The sequence below is a fragment of the Heterodontus francisci genome, chromosome 14 (genome assembly GCF_036365525.1).
Source record: "Heterodontus francisci isolate sHetFra1 chromosome 14, sHetFra1.hap1, whole genome shotgun sequence".
Taxonomy (NCBI): Eukaryota; Metazoa; Chordata; class Chondrichthyes; order Heterodontiformes; family Heterodontidae; genus Heterodontus; species Heterodontus francisci.
Genome location: NC_090384.1, coordinates 45,748,686 through 45,767,107, shown reverse-complemented (window position 1 = coordinate 45,767,107; position 18,422 = coordinate 45,748,686).

Genomic DNA, 18,422 nt, shown 5'->3' with positions numbered 1-18,422 from the left:
CTTGTCTGGTGCATGTACAGAAGAGGCAATTTGGTATGTTGTTGGCAAACAATGCAAATGGGGATTAGTAGATATGAAACAGCAGTTACATTTTTGAAATGGTAAATGCTGATAGTTGGTACTCTGGAGCAAGATTGGAAAAATGTAGATTTGCACAGAATGCTGTTAATGCACTGCTGCTATGATCAATGCAATAGACCCCTCTTTGGCTTTTCCTTCTAGCTGTTGGTCACTTCAGGCTAAGTCCAATGAAGTACCCTTTCTTTATTATCAACAATGCACCCAAAGGTAATTCTGATTCACTTTCATTCGGCTGTGGTAGAGAACAGTAATGCTAATAAATTACAGGGCATCTGCTCCTATACAGAACTCTCCCACATTTTTAAAGGGAAAAAAAGTGCTTGACTTCGATGTGAGACTTTCTCAAATAAGCCGCCTTCAATATCATCACATTGGATTGATTAAATATCAGTTGCTTTTACAATATTAATAGCTTGCATCTATATAGTGCCTTTAATGAAGAATGCAATACTAAATAGTTTGCAACGGTGTAATCAGTAAATTGACATTGAGCCAAAGAATTATATGCAGAGGGATGAGGAAAATCTTGGCAAGAGGTGGGTCTTTTTTTAAAAAAATGTGAGCTCAAGAGGCAAAGGGTTTTAGGGTTGGAATTCCAGAATGTAAGGCTTAGGGGACCAAAGGCAAGCTGCCAATGATGTGTAGAAGGGAAGGGGAATGCTCAAGAGGCTAGAGTCAAAGGAATGGAGAGTTAGGTGTTGTTGTAGGGTTAGAGGTGGTAACAGAGATTGGGAGTGATGGGATTTAAACATGAGGATGACCATTTTAAATTTAGAGGTATTTCAGGATTGTGAGCCTGTGTAGTTTAGCAAGGATAGGATTAAGTGAATGAGGCTTGTTTTGGAATAGGATATAGGCAGCATTGGGATCAAAGAAGATGCTGAGCTTGCAAACTGATTCCGCTTGAAAATAATGGCTGGAGAATGGAATCTGTGGCAAGTACATGAAGTTCATGAAGGGGGCTAAAGGTTGTGGCTTTGGTCTTGATTATATGGAGGACATTGCAGCTCATCGCAGACTGGATGCACAGAGGCAGTTTACATTGGGGAACATACTTTATATGCACCACGATTATGCAAGGCTAGATCATGGATATTATAGTGCACAAAGTAAATCTGACATTGAGATGAGGATCTCTAGCCTGTGCTTTTGTCTGGAAATCATTAGGAAATCAAACCAACACATGGCAAAATCACTAAGTAAACACTTAAATGACATGCCACTGATTCTCCCTTTACCCATGTGTTAGTTTAATTGTATAGAAAGGTAATAAAACATCGGCGTTCATCCTATACCCCAATTCTACTGTAATTCTGGAACAGTTGTGATTCCAAACATGCTCAGTTCTGCATTAATAGCTAAGTGTAATCAGTTGGACCTATTAACAAATTGATGTAGAACATGACAAACAAAGCCAGAACAAGTAGCTCTAATTATAGTTTTGTAGATCTTGTTGCTCTTTAAATATTAATGATTTCAGACTCCAAGTTGTGTTTCTATGTGAACCTTCAAGAAATGCATCATGGGCTGCCTCAAATTGATCACATCACTGGTTTCATGCACAGTGGAGTTTATTACAGCCAAGTACACACCAGTCATGATTCTGTGCTATAAATACAGTCTCTGTATAGTTGATTATTTTCTTCCTTTCTTTGCTTTGAAGCTGAAATATTAGAACGATTAAGAAAAAGGGAAGAGGGATACAAAAACTGGATTTAGTTACATACACGCTAGAGAATATGTTAAAGATCATGATAGTGCTTTAGAGAAGTTGGAAAAGGAGATTTCACATTAATGAAAAACCGATGCAGAGCCAAAGAAGGGAAGACCAAAAAGCTTGATCAGAGATGGTTTTTAAGGAGGAGAGGTAGAGGTGTTGGGGAGGGAATGGTGAAAGCACAGCTTTCATTCACATAGTATTTGAAGCACAGAAACAGGCCATTCAGCCCAACAGGTTCACGTTGGTGTTTATGCTCCACACTAGTCTCTTCCCATCCTTCTATACCTAACCCCATCAATATATCCTATTATTCCTAGTTACCTTAACTATTCCTTGTGGTAGGAAGTCCCACAGTCTAACCACTTTCTAGGTAGTTTCTCCTGAATTCCTCATTGGATTTATTAGTGACTATCTTATATTTATAGCCCCTAGTTCTGATCCCCCCCTGAAAGTGGAATTATCTTCTCTAAACCTACCCTGTCAAACCCTTTCATTATTTAAAGACCTCTATCAGGTTTCCCCATTCAGTCTTCTCTTTTCTAGAGAAAAGAACCCCAGCCTGTTCGATCCTTCCTGATCGGTAGAATCTCTGAGTTCTGGTATCATTCTAGTAAATCTTTTTTTTTGCAGTGTTTCCAGTGCTCACTGTACTCCAAGTATGGTCTAACTAAGATTCTATTCAAGTTTAATGTAACTTCTCTGCTTTTCAATTCTATCAGCTTAGAAATGAACCCCAGTGCTTTTTTTTTTTGTTGCGTTATTAACCCCACATCACTACTTTAGTGATTCGTGTACTGTTTTTCCAGATCCCTCTGCTCCTCTATCCCATTTAGACACTTATTTTCCAAGGAGTATGTGGCCTCCTTTATTCTTAACAAAATGTACCACCTTACACTTAGCAAATGAACTTCAACATAGCTAATTTCTTGCCCGTTGTGCAAGTTTATTAATATTTGCCTGCATATTAATGCAGTCCTCCTCTGTATTATCTACAGTCCTGAATTTGTCATCCACAAATTTTGAAATACTGCTTCCTCTTTGAGTGCAACTCAGTTATGTAAACGGTGAACAAAAGTGGTCCCAGTACCGATCATTATGGATCATCATTTACCACCTTTGGCTAATCTGAGTAACTATGTTTAATCCCTACTCTCTGCTTTCTGTTTTGTAACCAGCTTGCAAATCTTTCTGCTGCTTGTCCCTTGACTCCACATGTTCTGACCTTAGTTATGAGTCTACTATACCTTATCAAAGGGATTTTGAAAATCCGAATATATTATATTAACTGCATTACTATTGTCTACTCTCTGACCTTCCCTTTATAAATCTGGGTTAACTACTCTATATTGTATTTTCAGTTTCTAGATGTTTTTCCAATTACATCTTTGAGTAAGGATTCCATCGTTTTTCTTGCCACTGGGCGGCACAGTGGCGCAGTGGTTAGCACTGCAACCTCACAGCTCCAGCGACTCAGGTTCGGTTCTGGGTACTGCCGATGTGGAGTTTGCAACTTCTCCCTGTGACCGCGTGGGTTTCCGCCAGTTGCTCCGGTTTCCTCCCACAGCCAAAGACTTGCAGGTTGATAGGTAAATTGGCCATTGTAAATTGCCCCTAGTGTAGGTAGGTAGGTGGCAGGAGAATGGGTGGGGATGTGATAGGGAATATGGGATTAATGTAGGATTAGTATAAATGGGTGGTTGTTGGTCGGCACAGACTCGGTGGGCCGAAGGACCTATTTCAGTGCTGTATCTCTCGATGACTCAATGACTGACGTGAAGCTAATTGGTCTATATTTCCCTGGACTTGTTCTATCTCCCTTTTTAAATATAAGAATCATATTAGCTGCTGACCAGTCTTCTCGCACTATTTCCTGTTTTAATAAATTTTTATATATGCATAATATTGCCTCTGTTATCTCTTCCCTAACTTATTTTAACATGTGGATGCAATCAGTTTGGACACAGGATTTTATCCTCTCTAAGTTTAACAGTTTAGCTATTGTTCCCACCTTTTCTATCTTAAACATACTTTACATTTTTTTGGTCTCTTCAGGCTGACCATATTAGTCTCTCTGGTTAATATCAAGGCAAAATAGTTAATATTTCCGTCATTACCTGTTGTTACGACCAAGGCAGGAGCAACGCACTGTTAATTCAGTCCCATCATTCCACAGTTCACAGCATATTATTAAAGTTTTCCCATCCAATCAGAAAACAGACAAATTAAACACTCTAGTAACCCCCAGAATAAAACAGACCAAACCAGGTATCTTTAGACAACAAAAAATTAACTATTTATTAAAACTAAATCTTGAACACTATTAAGTTATAAGGTCTTTAGATATAGCTTTATTTTAACCTAACTCCCCCATTCACACACACACACACACTAAAAAATTAACGGTTAACCGGTTTTTAAAGAAAATTATGTTTTAAAAATTAGCTGTTTCTTAAGAATAAATGAATAATTGGGTTATGAGTCTTTGTGGGTTACATTTCTGATGGGTGAGGTATCCTAGTGTAAAAATAATTGGATGCCACTCAAAGTCTCCACGTGGATTTGATGAAACAATCTCTGAGTAGATAGGGATTCGGCTGCAGCAGGCATCAAACAGTTCTTTAAACAAGGAGTTTAGCAATAGATCCATTCGGATTTTAAAACCAACAGTCTCTCAGTTGAAACGTTATTGCGAATTCCAGAACATACAATCAGGCAAGAGAGAGTCCATTTTGGAGCAAGGACTCTTAAATTGGAAGTAAAGAAAAGGGAATTTTGCTACCTCCAGCAATACAAATGGTTTCTTGAAAAAAATACTTTTTTATCGTTTGGCAAGTAATTCGGCTTGTAGCCCCTTCTAGAATTTCTGCTGAGAAATAGACAGCTCTTTTCTTCAGTAGCAAGCTTCGCTGGCATCGCTCAAAATTGTTATTTGCTGTTTTTTCCGCACAGTTAAATTGTTACAGTACACCATGTGACCTCTCTTCCCTGCTGTGGCCTTGGAGCAAATGCAGCTGGCACACTGTGCCTCATAGTTTTTTAAGGCACACTGTTTGAAAACAGTCTTAAAGGCACACACTGTTTTTCGTAAGAGGAGAAAAAAAATACAGATCTGTAACAGAGTTTATCATGTATAACCCTAGTGGCCCGATCCTGATTTTTTTTTTTTCTTTTGCTATTTATGCATCTGTAGTATACATTTTTTTATATACCTTAAATGTATTTTTATTGTTCCTTGCCTTCCTAATTTTTTTTTACTTTCTTAACCTTTCTCATTCCAATTTGCCATCCTCTCCATTGTTGTCTATGGGCTTAACGCATGCCTTTTTCTTTAGTTTCAATTTTGCACTTTATTTCTTCATTCATTCGTGGTGTGTCGTTACTGGCTAGTTTGTTCTTGCCTTTTAGTGCGATATATTTTGGCTGGACTCTATTGATCATTTTCAATGCCTTCCACTGCTGCTCTATTTCTTTTGTGAGTAAAATTTTCCAATTTATTTTTAGGTCCATTCTCATTCCCTTTAAAATCAGCTTTTTTCCAATGTATTACTTCGGTCTTTGTCTTATTTATATTCTTCTCAATCTATATCTTAAACCTTATTATGTTGTGATCACTATTGCCTAGATGTTCCCCTATACCTATTTCTCTTATCTGTTCTGGTTCATTTCCCATTACTAGATCCAGCAGTGCTCCATCTCTTGGGCTTTTTACATACTGGGTAAGAAAGGGCTTGCACACATTGTAAAAACTCCATCCCCTGTACTCCTTTAGCTACCTCTTTCCTTTGGAGGTAGTTATAACCTCCTGTGATTATTTTTCTCTGTTCTTTACTCTTTTGACATATTTGCTGATATATTTCTTCCTCCACCTCCTTTCCACTATTAGGTGGTCTGTACTATTAGTGTGATTGATCCCTTCTTTTATTTAAATCTATACAGATTCTGTTTCTAATCTTCTATTCGTTATGTCCCTTCTTTCTACTGTCATTGTTATCTGTTACGGACTGAATTGAGAGTACCGACACCCCAGTTCTTTTCCCTTTTCTGTCTGTAATCAGTCTCTTTTGAAAAAGATGGCCAGGATTTTACATTGGACGGATGGGAGCTGGCCACACTGAAAAGTCGGTGGTGAACCCGCTTCTGCCTCGCCTGGGGGTCCATTCGTATTTTTCGGGTCTCCTGTCTTTAATTGTTCTGAGGCGGGGCTTCTACCCGCTTGAGGGAGGAAGTCCCGCCTCATTGAGCTGCCGGCCAATCAGCGGGCCAGCAGCTCTTAGTCGCAGCAGCGCCACCGGGAGCGGTGGCCACCGCTGGGACTGCAGCCCAGCCAACCAGAGGATGACATGGAGCCGGGTGTTAAGTTATGTTTTGGTTGCCTCACCGAGGGTAATTGGTTGGGTCCTGGCGAGGTAAGGGTGGCCAGTTGGGGGGAAGGGGGGGGGTGCGTTGGGTGCTAGCGGTGGTTGGGGTAGTGGGGGCGGCCCTCCATCGGACACCCTGTGCCCGATGAGCAGGGCCCCCCCTCCCCCCGGGATGATCATCAGCGCACGTCTTTTCCTGGCTCCAGGATGCCCGCTTGCCACACATAAAATCTGCGTGGAGGCGGGTGAAGGCCCTTAAGCGGCCGTTAAGTGGCCACTTAAGAACCTTGATCGGCTTGGGGCGGGTGGGCTGTTTTCCATTCCCTCACCCTACGTAAAAGGCGGCGGAGGCGGGAGCGGGTCGGGAAAGTCACCCGCTCCATTTTACGCCACCATCCCACTTGTTAGGGTGGCATAAAATTCCAGCCGATGTGTGTGTTTTCTAACCCCTAAGTGTATGGCCAATTTGAATAACCTAGAGCTTGCTTTTCGTGGGTTTAAATAAAGAGGATTATTTTTATTCACATGTTCACCCTGAAAGTCTAACTCTATGCCACTCACTCACCACTCACACACGTTTGAGAAAGAAAGTAGTGAAAGAGGATAGTGCACTTTAACAAATTACAAGTAAAGGAATAATTCATAAGTCACATGATTTGGCTCACCTTGGGTAAAAGGCATGCGTTGCGGGCCCAGTGAAAAAAGCGTTTTCACTCTTGAAATATAGTTGGGTGGATTCGATAGCCGGAGTCGTATATTGAAGTCATTGCTGGATTCTCTCAAAGAGGTGGATTTTCAGCAGGTCACAAAGTTAGTTACTTGTAGACTTATGACTAGAAGGTTGGTTTCCTATACTGGTGGACTTGAAAAGAAACCGGTTATGAGACTTTAAAATGGTACAGTCTCCAGTTCTTGTAAGGCACAATGGCACTGTCTTGTCTGACAGCTGCTTTTTCTGCAGTCTGTATTTTAAGAATTTTTAAGAGGAGACCTACATGGCTGCCCCACCATGTGATTTCTCACAGTTCCTTTTCCAAAAATGATGGGGATCTAGGTTGATTAGCTTCATCCTGTTTATTGTTGTAAGACATTCATCAGGAGAAAACCATTCAATTCAGGAATGCCTCCCTATAGTTTCAGGATGACTGTTGAGGATACCTCTTAGACTGGGTGGTATTCCTTTACCCTTTCAAACAGTAAGTCAGTTCTCTAATACACAAGCTGAAAGTCAGCTGACCTTCAGCGACCGTCTTTGCAGCACAGGTCCACTTTTAGTGTCGATTGTAGTTCATTTACAACACAAAGAAAATTGTCTCTGAATGGACAGGGGGCATTCTGAAGGGGGAGGGTGAACAGCCAGAGGTTGTGGTACACATCGGTACCAACGACATAGGCAGGAAGAGTGATGAGGTCCTGCAGGGGGAGTTTAGGGAGTTAGGTAGAAAGTTAAAAGACAGGACCTCTAGGGTTGTAATCTCGGGATTACTCCCTGTGCCACGTGCCAGTGAGGCTAGAAATAGGAAGATAGTGCAGCTAAATACGTGTCTGAACAGCTGGTGTAGAAGGGAGGGTTTCAGATATATGGACCATTGGGATCTCTTCAGGGACAGATGGGACCTGTACAAGAAGGACGGGTTGCATCTAAACTGGAGGGGCACAAATATCCTGGCTGCGAGGTTTGCTAGCATCACTCGGGAGGGTTTAAACGAGTGTGGCAGGGGGGTGGGTACCAGAGTAGTAGGACAGCAAGTGAAATAAATGAGGGGGAACTAATAAATAAGGCCAGTAAGACTAAGAGGAAGGCAGGGAGATGTTGCGGAGCACAGCAGGACTGGTGGTCGGAAGTGCATTTGTTTCAATGCAATAAGTATAACAGGTAAGGCAGATGAACTTAGAGCTTGGATTAGTACATGGAACTATGATGTTGTTGCTATTACAGAGACTTGGTTGAGGGAAGGACAGGATTGGCAGCTAAATGTTCCAGGATTTAGAAGTTTCAGGCGGGATAGAGGGGGATGTAAAAGGGGTGGGGGAATTGCATTACTGGTTAAGGAGAATATCACAGCTGTACTGCGGGAGGACACCTCGGAGGGGTCATGCAGCGAGGCAATATGGGTGGAGCTCAGGAATAGGAAGGGTGCAGTCACGATGTTGGGGGTTTACTACAGGCCTCCCAACAGCCAGCGGGAGGTAGAGGAGCCGATATGTAGACAGATTTTGGAAAGATGTAAAGGTAACAGGATTGTAGTGGTGGGTGATTTTAACTTCCCCTATATTGACTGGGACTCACTTAGCGCTAGGGGCTTGGATGGGGCAGAATCTGTAAGGATCATCCAGGATGGCTTCTTGAAACAATATGTAGATAGTCCAACTAGGGATGGAGCCGTACTGGACCTGGTATTGGGGAATGAGCCTGGCCAGGTGGTCGAAGTTTCAGCAGGGGAGCATTTCGGGAACAGTGACCATAATTCCATAAGTTTTAAGGTACTTGTGGATAAGGATAAGATTAGTGCTCGGGTGAAGGTGCTAAATTGGGGGAAGGCTAATTATAACAATATTAGGCAGGAACTGAAGAATTTAGATTGGGGGCGGCTGTTTGAGGGTAAATCAACATCTGACATGTGGGAGTCTTTCAAATGTCAGTTGATTAGAATCCAGGACCGGCATGTTCCTGTGTGGAAGAAGGATAGGTTTGGCAAGTTTCGGGAACCTTGGATAACGCGGGATATTGTGAGCCTCGTCAAAAAGAAAAAGGAAGCATTCATAAGGGCTGGAAGGCTAGGAACAGATGAATCCCTTGAGGAATATAAAGACAGTAGAAAGGAACTTAAGCAAGGAGTCAGGAGGGCTAAAAGGGGTTATGAGAAGTCATTAGCAAACAGGATTAAGGAAAATCCCAAGGCTTTTTATACGTATATGAAGAGCAAGAGGGTAACTAGGGAAAGGGTTGGACCACTCGAGGACAGAGGAGGGAATCTATGTGTGGAGCCAGAGGAAATGGGCGAGGTACTAAATGAGTACTTAGCATCAGTATTCACCAAGGAGAAGGACTTGGTGGATGATGAGCCTAGGGAAGGGAGTGTAGATAGTCTCAGTCATCTCATTATCAAAAAGGAGGAGGTGTTGGTGTCTTGCAAAGCATTAAGGTGATAAGTCCCCAGGGCCTGATGGGATCTACCCCAGAATACTGAGGGAGGCAAGGGAAGAAATTGCTGGGGCCTTGACAGAAATCTTTGCATCCTCATTGGCTACAGGTGAGGTCCCAGAGGACTGGAGAATAGCCAATGTTGTTCCTTTGTTTAAGAAGGGTAGCAAAGATAATCCAGGAAATTATAGGCCGGTGAGCCTGACATCAGTGGTAGGGAAATTATTAGAGAGGTTTCTTCGGGACAGGATTTACTCCCATTTGGAAACAAATGGACTTATTAGCGAGAGGCAGCATGGTTTTGTGAAGGGGAGGTCGTGTCTCACTAATTTGATTAAGTTTTTTGAGGAAGTGACAAAGATGATTATAGATGTTATCTATATGGATTTCAGTAAAGCCTTTGACAAGGTCCCTCATGGCAGACTGATACAAAAGGTGAAGTCACATGGGATCAGAGGGGAGCTGGCAAGATGGATACAGAACTGGCTCTGTCATAGAAGACAGAGGGTAGCAGTGGAAGGGTGCTTTTCTGAATTGAGGGATGTGACTAGTGGTGTTCCACAGGGATCAGTGCTGGGACCTTTGCTGTTTGTAGTATATATAAATGATTTGGAGGAAAATGTAGTTGGTCTGATTAGTAAGTTTGCGGACGACACAAAGGTTGGTGGAGTTGAGGACAGTGATGAGGATTGTCAGAGGATACAGCAGGATATAGATCGGTTGGAGACTTGGGCGGAGAAATGGCAGATGGAGTTTAATTCGGACAAATGTGAGGTAATGCATTTTGGAAGGTCTAATGCAGGTGGGAAGTATACAGTAAATGGCAGAACCCTTTAGGAGTATAGACAGGCAGAGAGATCTGGGAGTACAGGTCCACAGGTCACTGAAAGTGGCAACGCAGGTGGATAAGGTAGTCAAGAAGGCATACAGCATGCTTGCCTTCATCGGTCGGGGCATAGAGTATAAAAATAGGCAAGTCATGCTGCAGCTGTACAGAACTTTAGTTAGGCTACACTTAGAATATTGCGTGCAATTCTGGTCGCCACACTACCAGAAGGACGTGGAGGCTTTGGAGAGGGTACAGAGGAGGTTTACCAGGATGTTGCCTGGTCTGGAGGGCATTAGCTATGAGGAGAGGTTGGATAAACTCTGATTGTTTTCACTGGAACGACGGAGGTGGAGGGGCGACATGATAGAGGTTTACAAAGTTATAAGCGGCATGGACAGAGTGGATAGTCAGAAGCTTTTTCCCAGGGTGGAAGAGTCAGTTACTTGGGGACATAGGTTGAAGGTGAGAGGGGCAAAGTTTAGAGGGGATGTGCAAGGCAAGTTCTTTACATAGAGGGTGGTGAGTGCCTGGAACTTGTTGCCGGGGGAGGTGGTGGAAGCAGGTACGATAGTGACGTTTAAGAGGCATCTTGACAAATACATGAATAGGATGGGAATAGAGGGATACGGACCCCGGAAGTGCAGAAGGTTTTAGTTTAGGCAGGCATCAAGATCGGCGCAGGCTTGGAGGGCCGAATGGCCTGTTCCTGTGCTGTACTGTTCTTTGTTCTTTGTTCAGTTCCAGAAGATGCTCTGCTTAATATAGTCCATGTTTAAAGTTATGAATAGCTCATGCCTGGACAGGACATGACATATCTTTAATTGGTACAACTACCCACCTGCCTTATCCTTTCTGATTGTTATAACCTGCAATATTTTAGTTGCCAGTCTGTTCTTTATGTAGTCTAAATTATTTTTATTCTGGTTCCTTACTTCAGATTATCGTTTCTAGTTCCCCTGTTTTATTTTGGGTGCTGTGTACATTCCTGTACTGGCAGTTTAATTTGTCTTTATTAGTTTTTTTTAACTTAATTTTTAGCAATCCTTTTATATATTCTATTTTATAATATTTGTTCCCTGACCATTTATGTCACCCTCATTCCTTCCCTTGATCTAACCTTCACTCTGTCTCTGATTTCTTTTATTCTCAGACTTATGTTATTTTCACCAGATCCATCCCCCCTTAATCTTATTTGTTTAAAGTCCAATTAACAGTACAATTTATCATTTCCACAAGGATATTTGTCCCACTGTGGTTCAGGTGAAGCCCGGTCCAGCAGTGCCAGTGTCCCATGAAATGGAACCCCTCCTACCTACACCAATCTTTCTGCTACACATTTACCTTCCTGATCTGCTTATCATGTGGCTCAAGTAGTAATCCCAAGATTACCAGTTGTGAAGTCCACTATTTTAATTCAGTTACCATCTTCTTTATTCCCTTAGCAGGAGCTCCTCCTTTCTCTTCCCTATGTCATCACTCCCAACATGGACTGCAACTGGTCTTTCCCTTCCCTTTCCAAGCTCCTCTTTTACCTTTTCACCAGGTTGGCAACACACTCTTTTGGATTCTTGGTCATGATTGCAGAGGCAGTTATCTGTAATAGCCAGGTTACTATATTCTTTGTACCCAATAAAGATATTAGTTGGTGGGTTAAGGTAACTGGAGTTTATTTACAAACGTCTAGCATCTATGGCTTCTGCTACAATACTCCTCACACAAGGTTCTGTACAATCTGTGACATCACATCCTGAAATGATACTTACAGTCTATTTACATAATCTACCCAGCAACAACCTATATTACAGTATACTACATCTCCCCCCAAATCTCTGACTTCATTCATCAGGTTAAATATCACTGTGGTGTTTCCACGACTCTGCTGCAATGGGTTCTCCTTTCACTTGAAGATGTTTGAGGTTTTGAGTCTTTCAGTTATTCATCCACACTTTCTTGTATTTGACTGGAACTATTCAATGACTCAAGTTCTCTATCCCTGTTGTCCACTGGGTTATCTGTTGACTGCAGTATCACCAGTTCATCAACTCTCTCTAGTGACCGATTCTTGCCTTTCTTTGATTTGTTTCTTCTGCGGTGCCATTACCAATGATCTTCTGTTCCTTCTTATCATCCCCTGGTCAGTCTGGACAATGTATGATCATGGAAAAAGTGATTTCTGTATTACTTCTCCATATGGACTCTGGCCTTTATCTCAAACTGATTCTCCAGGTTGGATGTCTGACAGCTTTCACACTCTGTAGCATCTATCATAATTCTCTGCTTGAATTGACCGCTGTCTATTATCTCCCTCCCTCACTTTTTCCAAGTCTTCTGTGCTAATTCATGGCTTTTGTGTACTTGGGAGTATAGGAAGTTGTGTCTTCAACCTACTCCCCATTAACAATTCGCATGGGGCTAACCCATTCTGAAATGGTGTCGGTCAATAGCTTAACAGTACAAGTTGAAAATCTTCATTTTTCTTCCATAACATCTTCACAGTTCATACACCTCTGTTTCTCCACTGCTTGAGTGTACATCGGTGAACTGGCGATATGAACAAATCCATATATTTTAGTAAACTCTTTGAAACTTGCATTCACAAATTACAGCCCATTGTCAGATATCGCAATATCTGGAATGCCATGCATAGCAAAAATTTCTCATAGATTTGATCACAGCTTCCATTTATGACTGAGATGAGGAGGAATTTTTTCAGTCAGAGGGTGGTGAATCTTTGGAATTCTCTGCCTCAGAGGGCTGTAGAGGCTCAGTTGTTGAGTATGTTCAAGACTGAGACCAATAGGTTTCTACACATTAAAGACATCAGGGATACAGGGATAGTGCAGGAAAATGGTGTTGAAGTAGATGATCAGCCATGATCTCATTGAATGGTGGAGCAGGCTCAAAGGACTGAATGGCTTACTCCTTCTCCTTATGAACTCTGGCCATGTAGTAACTTAACTTCAACCCATCTCGAGTAATTATCAATGACAATAAGGAACATCTTCCCATTATACTCAAAAAGATCCATTCCTAGATTCTCCCATGGTCTGGATGGAAACAAAGATGACAAGAGTGACACTCGTCTTTTTGTAGCAGCACATGTGGTGCATCTGGATATAATTTCTTCAATCTCTTTTGATATACCAGGCCACCATATTGAGTTGCTCACTCTTGCTCTACATTTGGTGATTCCTAAATGACCTTGGTGCAATTTCTCCAAGATATCCAACCTTAAAGCTCTTGGGATGACCAATCTTTTGTCATAGACTAGCAAATCATCCACAATACTTATATGACTCATTTGCTCATGACATTTCCTTAAAACTGGGTTATGTGGCATATATTCTGGCCAAACATTTTGACAATATTCTTTTATTTCGCATATTTTGTTGTCTTTCTGAAAATTTCTGATTTCACTCAATTTCTGAGCTGTTGCCAGAAGTAAGACATCTCCTTCTTCAGGTCTTCCAATTGTTGCTCATGATGATGCATCTGCTGTTTCCCTGGAACATATTTGGCCGTTGTATTATACCTCATTCGTCTTAGTTGAAATCTTTGTACCCTTGGAGGTAACTTTGCTAGCTCTTTCAAATTCAACAACGTCAGGAGTGGTTAGTGGTTGGTTTCACTCTTAAACTTAAGGCCCAATACGTAGTCCAAACTTTTTTCGCATGCCCATGTTGCTGCCAACACATCCTTCTCAATGACTGCCTATGTCTGTTTGGTTTCAATTAATGAACGAGAAGCAAAATATGCATCTTGCATCCTTCTGGACTAGAAATAAGACTGCACCTAATCCTGTTGCTGATGCATCTGCCGCAATTATTGCCATTAGCTCTGGATCATAGTGCGCTAACATCTCTGACGAAGTTAACATCTCTTTTTTTGATTTTCTCAAAGAATTTTTTTCTGGCTTTCTGCCCAAAACTAGATATTACTGCTCTTTAGCAGTTGTTCAAAGGCTTGTTTATAGTAGCTAAATTTGGTAAAAATTCCCCTACCTGATTCACCATTCCCATGAATCTTTCTAGTTCCATTATGTTCTTGGATTCTGGGAAATCTTTTATTGCCTTTGTCTTCTGTGGATCTGCCTTGGCACCTGATCCATCAATTATGTGACCAAGGAACCTCACTGTTGGTTGTGAAAATACACACCTCTCATTCAACGTGAGACCTGCTTCTAATCTTTGTAATACTGCTCTTACCCTTGTATCATGTTCTTTCTGGTTTGCTCCATGAATTGGGATGTCATCCATGTGACAGATTATCCTCTCTTAATCTTCCAGGATTCTTGACATCGTTCTCTGAAATGTCTCGAGTTCTGACATAATACCAAATGGTAACCTGTTGAAACAGAATCTTCCACATGGTGTTATAAATGTTGTCAACAATTTAGACTCTTCGGCCAAAGGCAACTGCCAGAATCCACTGTTTGCATCCAATTTTGTAAATATGGAGCTTTTTCCCAGTTTTTCTAAACTTTCATCCACTGCTGCCATTGGGTAGATCATTCTCCACTGCTTTATTAAGTTGAGTGAGGTCTGCACAGATTCTTATGGATTAATTTGGTTTCGGCACAGTGGCGCAGTGGTTAGCACCGCAGCCTCACAGCTCCAGTGACCTGGGTTCAATTCTGGGTACTGCCTGTGTGGAGTTTGCAAGTTCTCCCTGTGTCTGCGTGGGTTTCCTCCGGGTGCTCCGGTTTCCTCCCACATGCCAAAGACTTGCAGGTTGATAGGTAAATTGGCCATTATAAATTGCCCCTAGTATAGTGGTAGGGAAATATAGGGACAGGTGGGAATGTGGTAGGAATATGGAATTAGTGTAGGATTAGTATAAATGGGTGGTTGATGGTCGGCACAGACTCGGTGGGCCGAAGGGCCTGTTTCAGTGCTGTATCTCTAAACTAAACTAAACTTTACTGGAACCATACCAGAGCACCATCTAGTAGATTTAATTATTGTGGATAACATTCCTTGGTTCTACATTGCTTCGATTTCCTATTTCCACTTTTTCAGGAGTGGGTGTGGGACCTTTCTTGGTGTGAATAAACACACTGGCTCTGCCTCTTTTCTCTAAGTGATGTGATATTATGTTTTGAATTTTCCCAATCCTCTAAATGGCTTTGGGAATTCAGTCCCTGAGTCTCTTGGGTGCTTCTCTTGTCCCTTAATTCTTCTACCCTACATAACAGTCATAGGTCGATGCAAGCCTTCCTGCTGAGTAATTAACAAGTCTGATTCTTAATAATATATGTTTTGGGAATCTCTTTATTCTTGTATCTTAAAGTCGTTATCAGTTCCCCTATAACTTTCAGCTATATCATTCGCTTATCTTGTACCTCGTTTATTCTGTTGTTTAAATGATTTGTCCCTTTGCTGGTCTGCAGCATTTACTTCTTGCTGCGACATACAGACTGGAAATGTCCCTTTTCTTTACATAGGAAACATTCTGCCTCTCTGGCTGGGCAATTGTCCTGCCACTGCCCCTTGGCTACACCTACGCAATTCAGTGCTGCTGCCTCTAGATGCCTTTCCTGGCTTTTTGGCGCCATTCCTTTTAATTTATTTTCCACAAACTCCACTGAGTTTAATGCCTTCGAGATCAGACTCTCCCTGTCCCCTCGAACCACAGGTCAGTTGAATTTTTTAACCTCCGCCTGTCTGCTTTTTCTAAACTCAAGTCTTCCCACGACCTTTGCTGATCTGACAGTGCATTGTCTATAACCCCAACTACGATTCTATCTCAAATCAACTCCTCACGCAAGGTTCCATACTCGCAATCTTCTGCAATCCTGTATGGTTCATTGATTTGTTTATTAATGCTTTCCCCTTTTCTCTGGGTTCACTTGTTAAACTTTGCCCATTCAATGATGATGTTTTTCCTGATCTTGAAATACTCTTCTAAAGCTTTTAGAACTTCAGGATAAGCAGTCTGCTTCTCATCGATTCCCTGGGTGAGGAAAATGTCGTCTGCACACTCCCCCATGGCATACAACAATGTACTGACCTTCTCCCTGTCTAGTCTCTGTGCTAAACGCAACGCAGAACAGTGCCGCTGGACCCATTTCGGCCACACCTTGGCTTGGTTCGGACCTACTACCCACTCGATGTTATCTGGCAAGGGCAATGACTTTTCCATCTTCTTCTGTTTCTCGATGTTTTTGTTTCTTCTCTTCTACTATCGCTTATCCGCTGCCACCATTTAATATCTATATTACTATACTCTGTACTGAATAAAAATATTAGTCGGTGGTTTATGGTAACAAATGTCTTCCATCTGTGGCTTCCACAACAATAACACGAGGTTCTGTACAATTTGTGACATCACATTCTATTTTACATAATCTACCCAGCAACAACCTACTTCCTATTATACTACATTACCTATCCCCCTCGTATTCAAATCCCCTAAAACGAAAATCTTTCAATTCTGTCTTCCCTGGCTTGGGCAGCCTCCTTAGTACTTCATTACCTGTAATGTGCTTTGGAACGTCCTGAGGTCATGAAAGATGCTATATAAATGCAAATCATTTTTTTCCTGCTTTAAGTCTGTCTGTCACTGGTGGAGTGAAGGAAGGCCAGGATGCATAGGAGGCCAGAGGTGCAGAGAGCTAAATGAGGTTGCCTAGAGAGCAAGGGACAAATTTTTGGAGGCATTTGAACACAAAGGCGATAAAGTTGAGGCTTTGGGAGATTGAGAGTCAGTGTAGTGCTGTGAAGATTGAGGGGTAATGGGACAACAAGGTTGTTTGGTGTAAGACGTAGCATTTGAAACAAAACAGATGAACTGACAGCACAAATAGATGTAGATAAGTATGATCTGACAGCCATTACAGAGACATCACTGCAGGATGACATAGATTGGGACCTGAATATTGAAGGATACATGACATTTAGGAAGGACAGGAAGCTAGGAAAAGGTGGAGGGGTGATAGTATTAGTGCAATAGAGAGGGCAGACCTAAGTTCAGGAAACCAAGATGTAGAAGCAGTTTGGGTAGAGACGAGAAATACTAAAGGCATTTAATACTAAATACTCGTGGTAGTGGTGTATAGGCCCCCTAACAGTAACCACACTGTAGGACAGAGTATAAAGGAAGAAGTAATGGGAGCTTGTCTGAAAGGTACGGTGATAATCATGGGGCATTTTAATCTACACAGAGATTGGAAAATCAGATGGGCAAAGGTAGCCTAGATGAGGAGTTCATAGAATGTTTTCGGGATAGTTTCTTAGAACAGCATGTTCTGAACCCAACCAGAGAGCAGGCTATACTAGACCTACTATTGTGCAATGAGATAGGATTAATTGATGACCTCATAGTGAAGGTGCCCACTAGGTAGCAGCGATCATAATATAATTGAATTTTACATTCAGTCTGCAGGAGAGAATAGCGGGTCTAAGACTAGTATTTTAAACTTAAGTACGGGTAATTATGAGGGCATGAAAGTAGAGCTAAAGTGAACTGGCAAAGTAGGTTCAGGGATCGGTCAATAGAGATGCAGTGGCAGACATTTAAGGGGATATTTCAGAATACACAGAATAGATAGATTCCAACGAGAAAGAAAAATTCCAAGGGGAGGACCCGCTATCCGTGGTTAACTAAAAAAGTTATAGATAGTGTCAAACTTAAAGAAAAAGTATATAATTGTGCAAAGATGGGTGGAAGGACAGAAGATTGAACAGAATATCAAAAACAGCAAAGAATGAATAAAAGATTGATGATGGTAAAATTAAAGTATAAGAAAAAGCCAGCTAGAAATATAAGATAATAAGAGTTTCTATAGATATTTTTAAAAAAGAGTTAACAAAGTGAGCATTGGTCCCACAGAAATTGAGTCTGGGGAATTAATAAGAGAAAATAAGGAGGTGGCAGATGAATTGAACAGGTATTTTGCATCGGTCTTCACTATAGAGGATACAAATAACATCCCAGAAATAGCTGTAATTCAGGAAATGGAAGGGAGGGAGGAATTCAAGAAAATTACAATCACCAGGGAAGTGGTACTGAACAAATTGTTGGAGCTGCAGGCTGACAAGTCCCGGGTCCTGATGGACTTCATTCTAGGGTCTTAAAAGAAGTGGCATAGTTCTTTTAGTTGATGCGTTCTTTTAATTTTCCAAAATTCCCTAGATTCGGTTCCATTAGATTGGAAAATAGAAAATGTAACTCCTTTATTCAAAAAGGGAGGGAGACAGAAAGCAGGAAACTACAGGCCAGTTGGCTTAACATCTGTCATAGGGAAAATGTTAGAAGCTATTATTAAAGACATTATAGCAGGGCACTTAG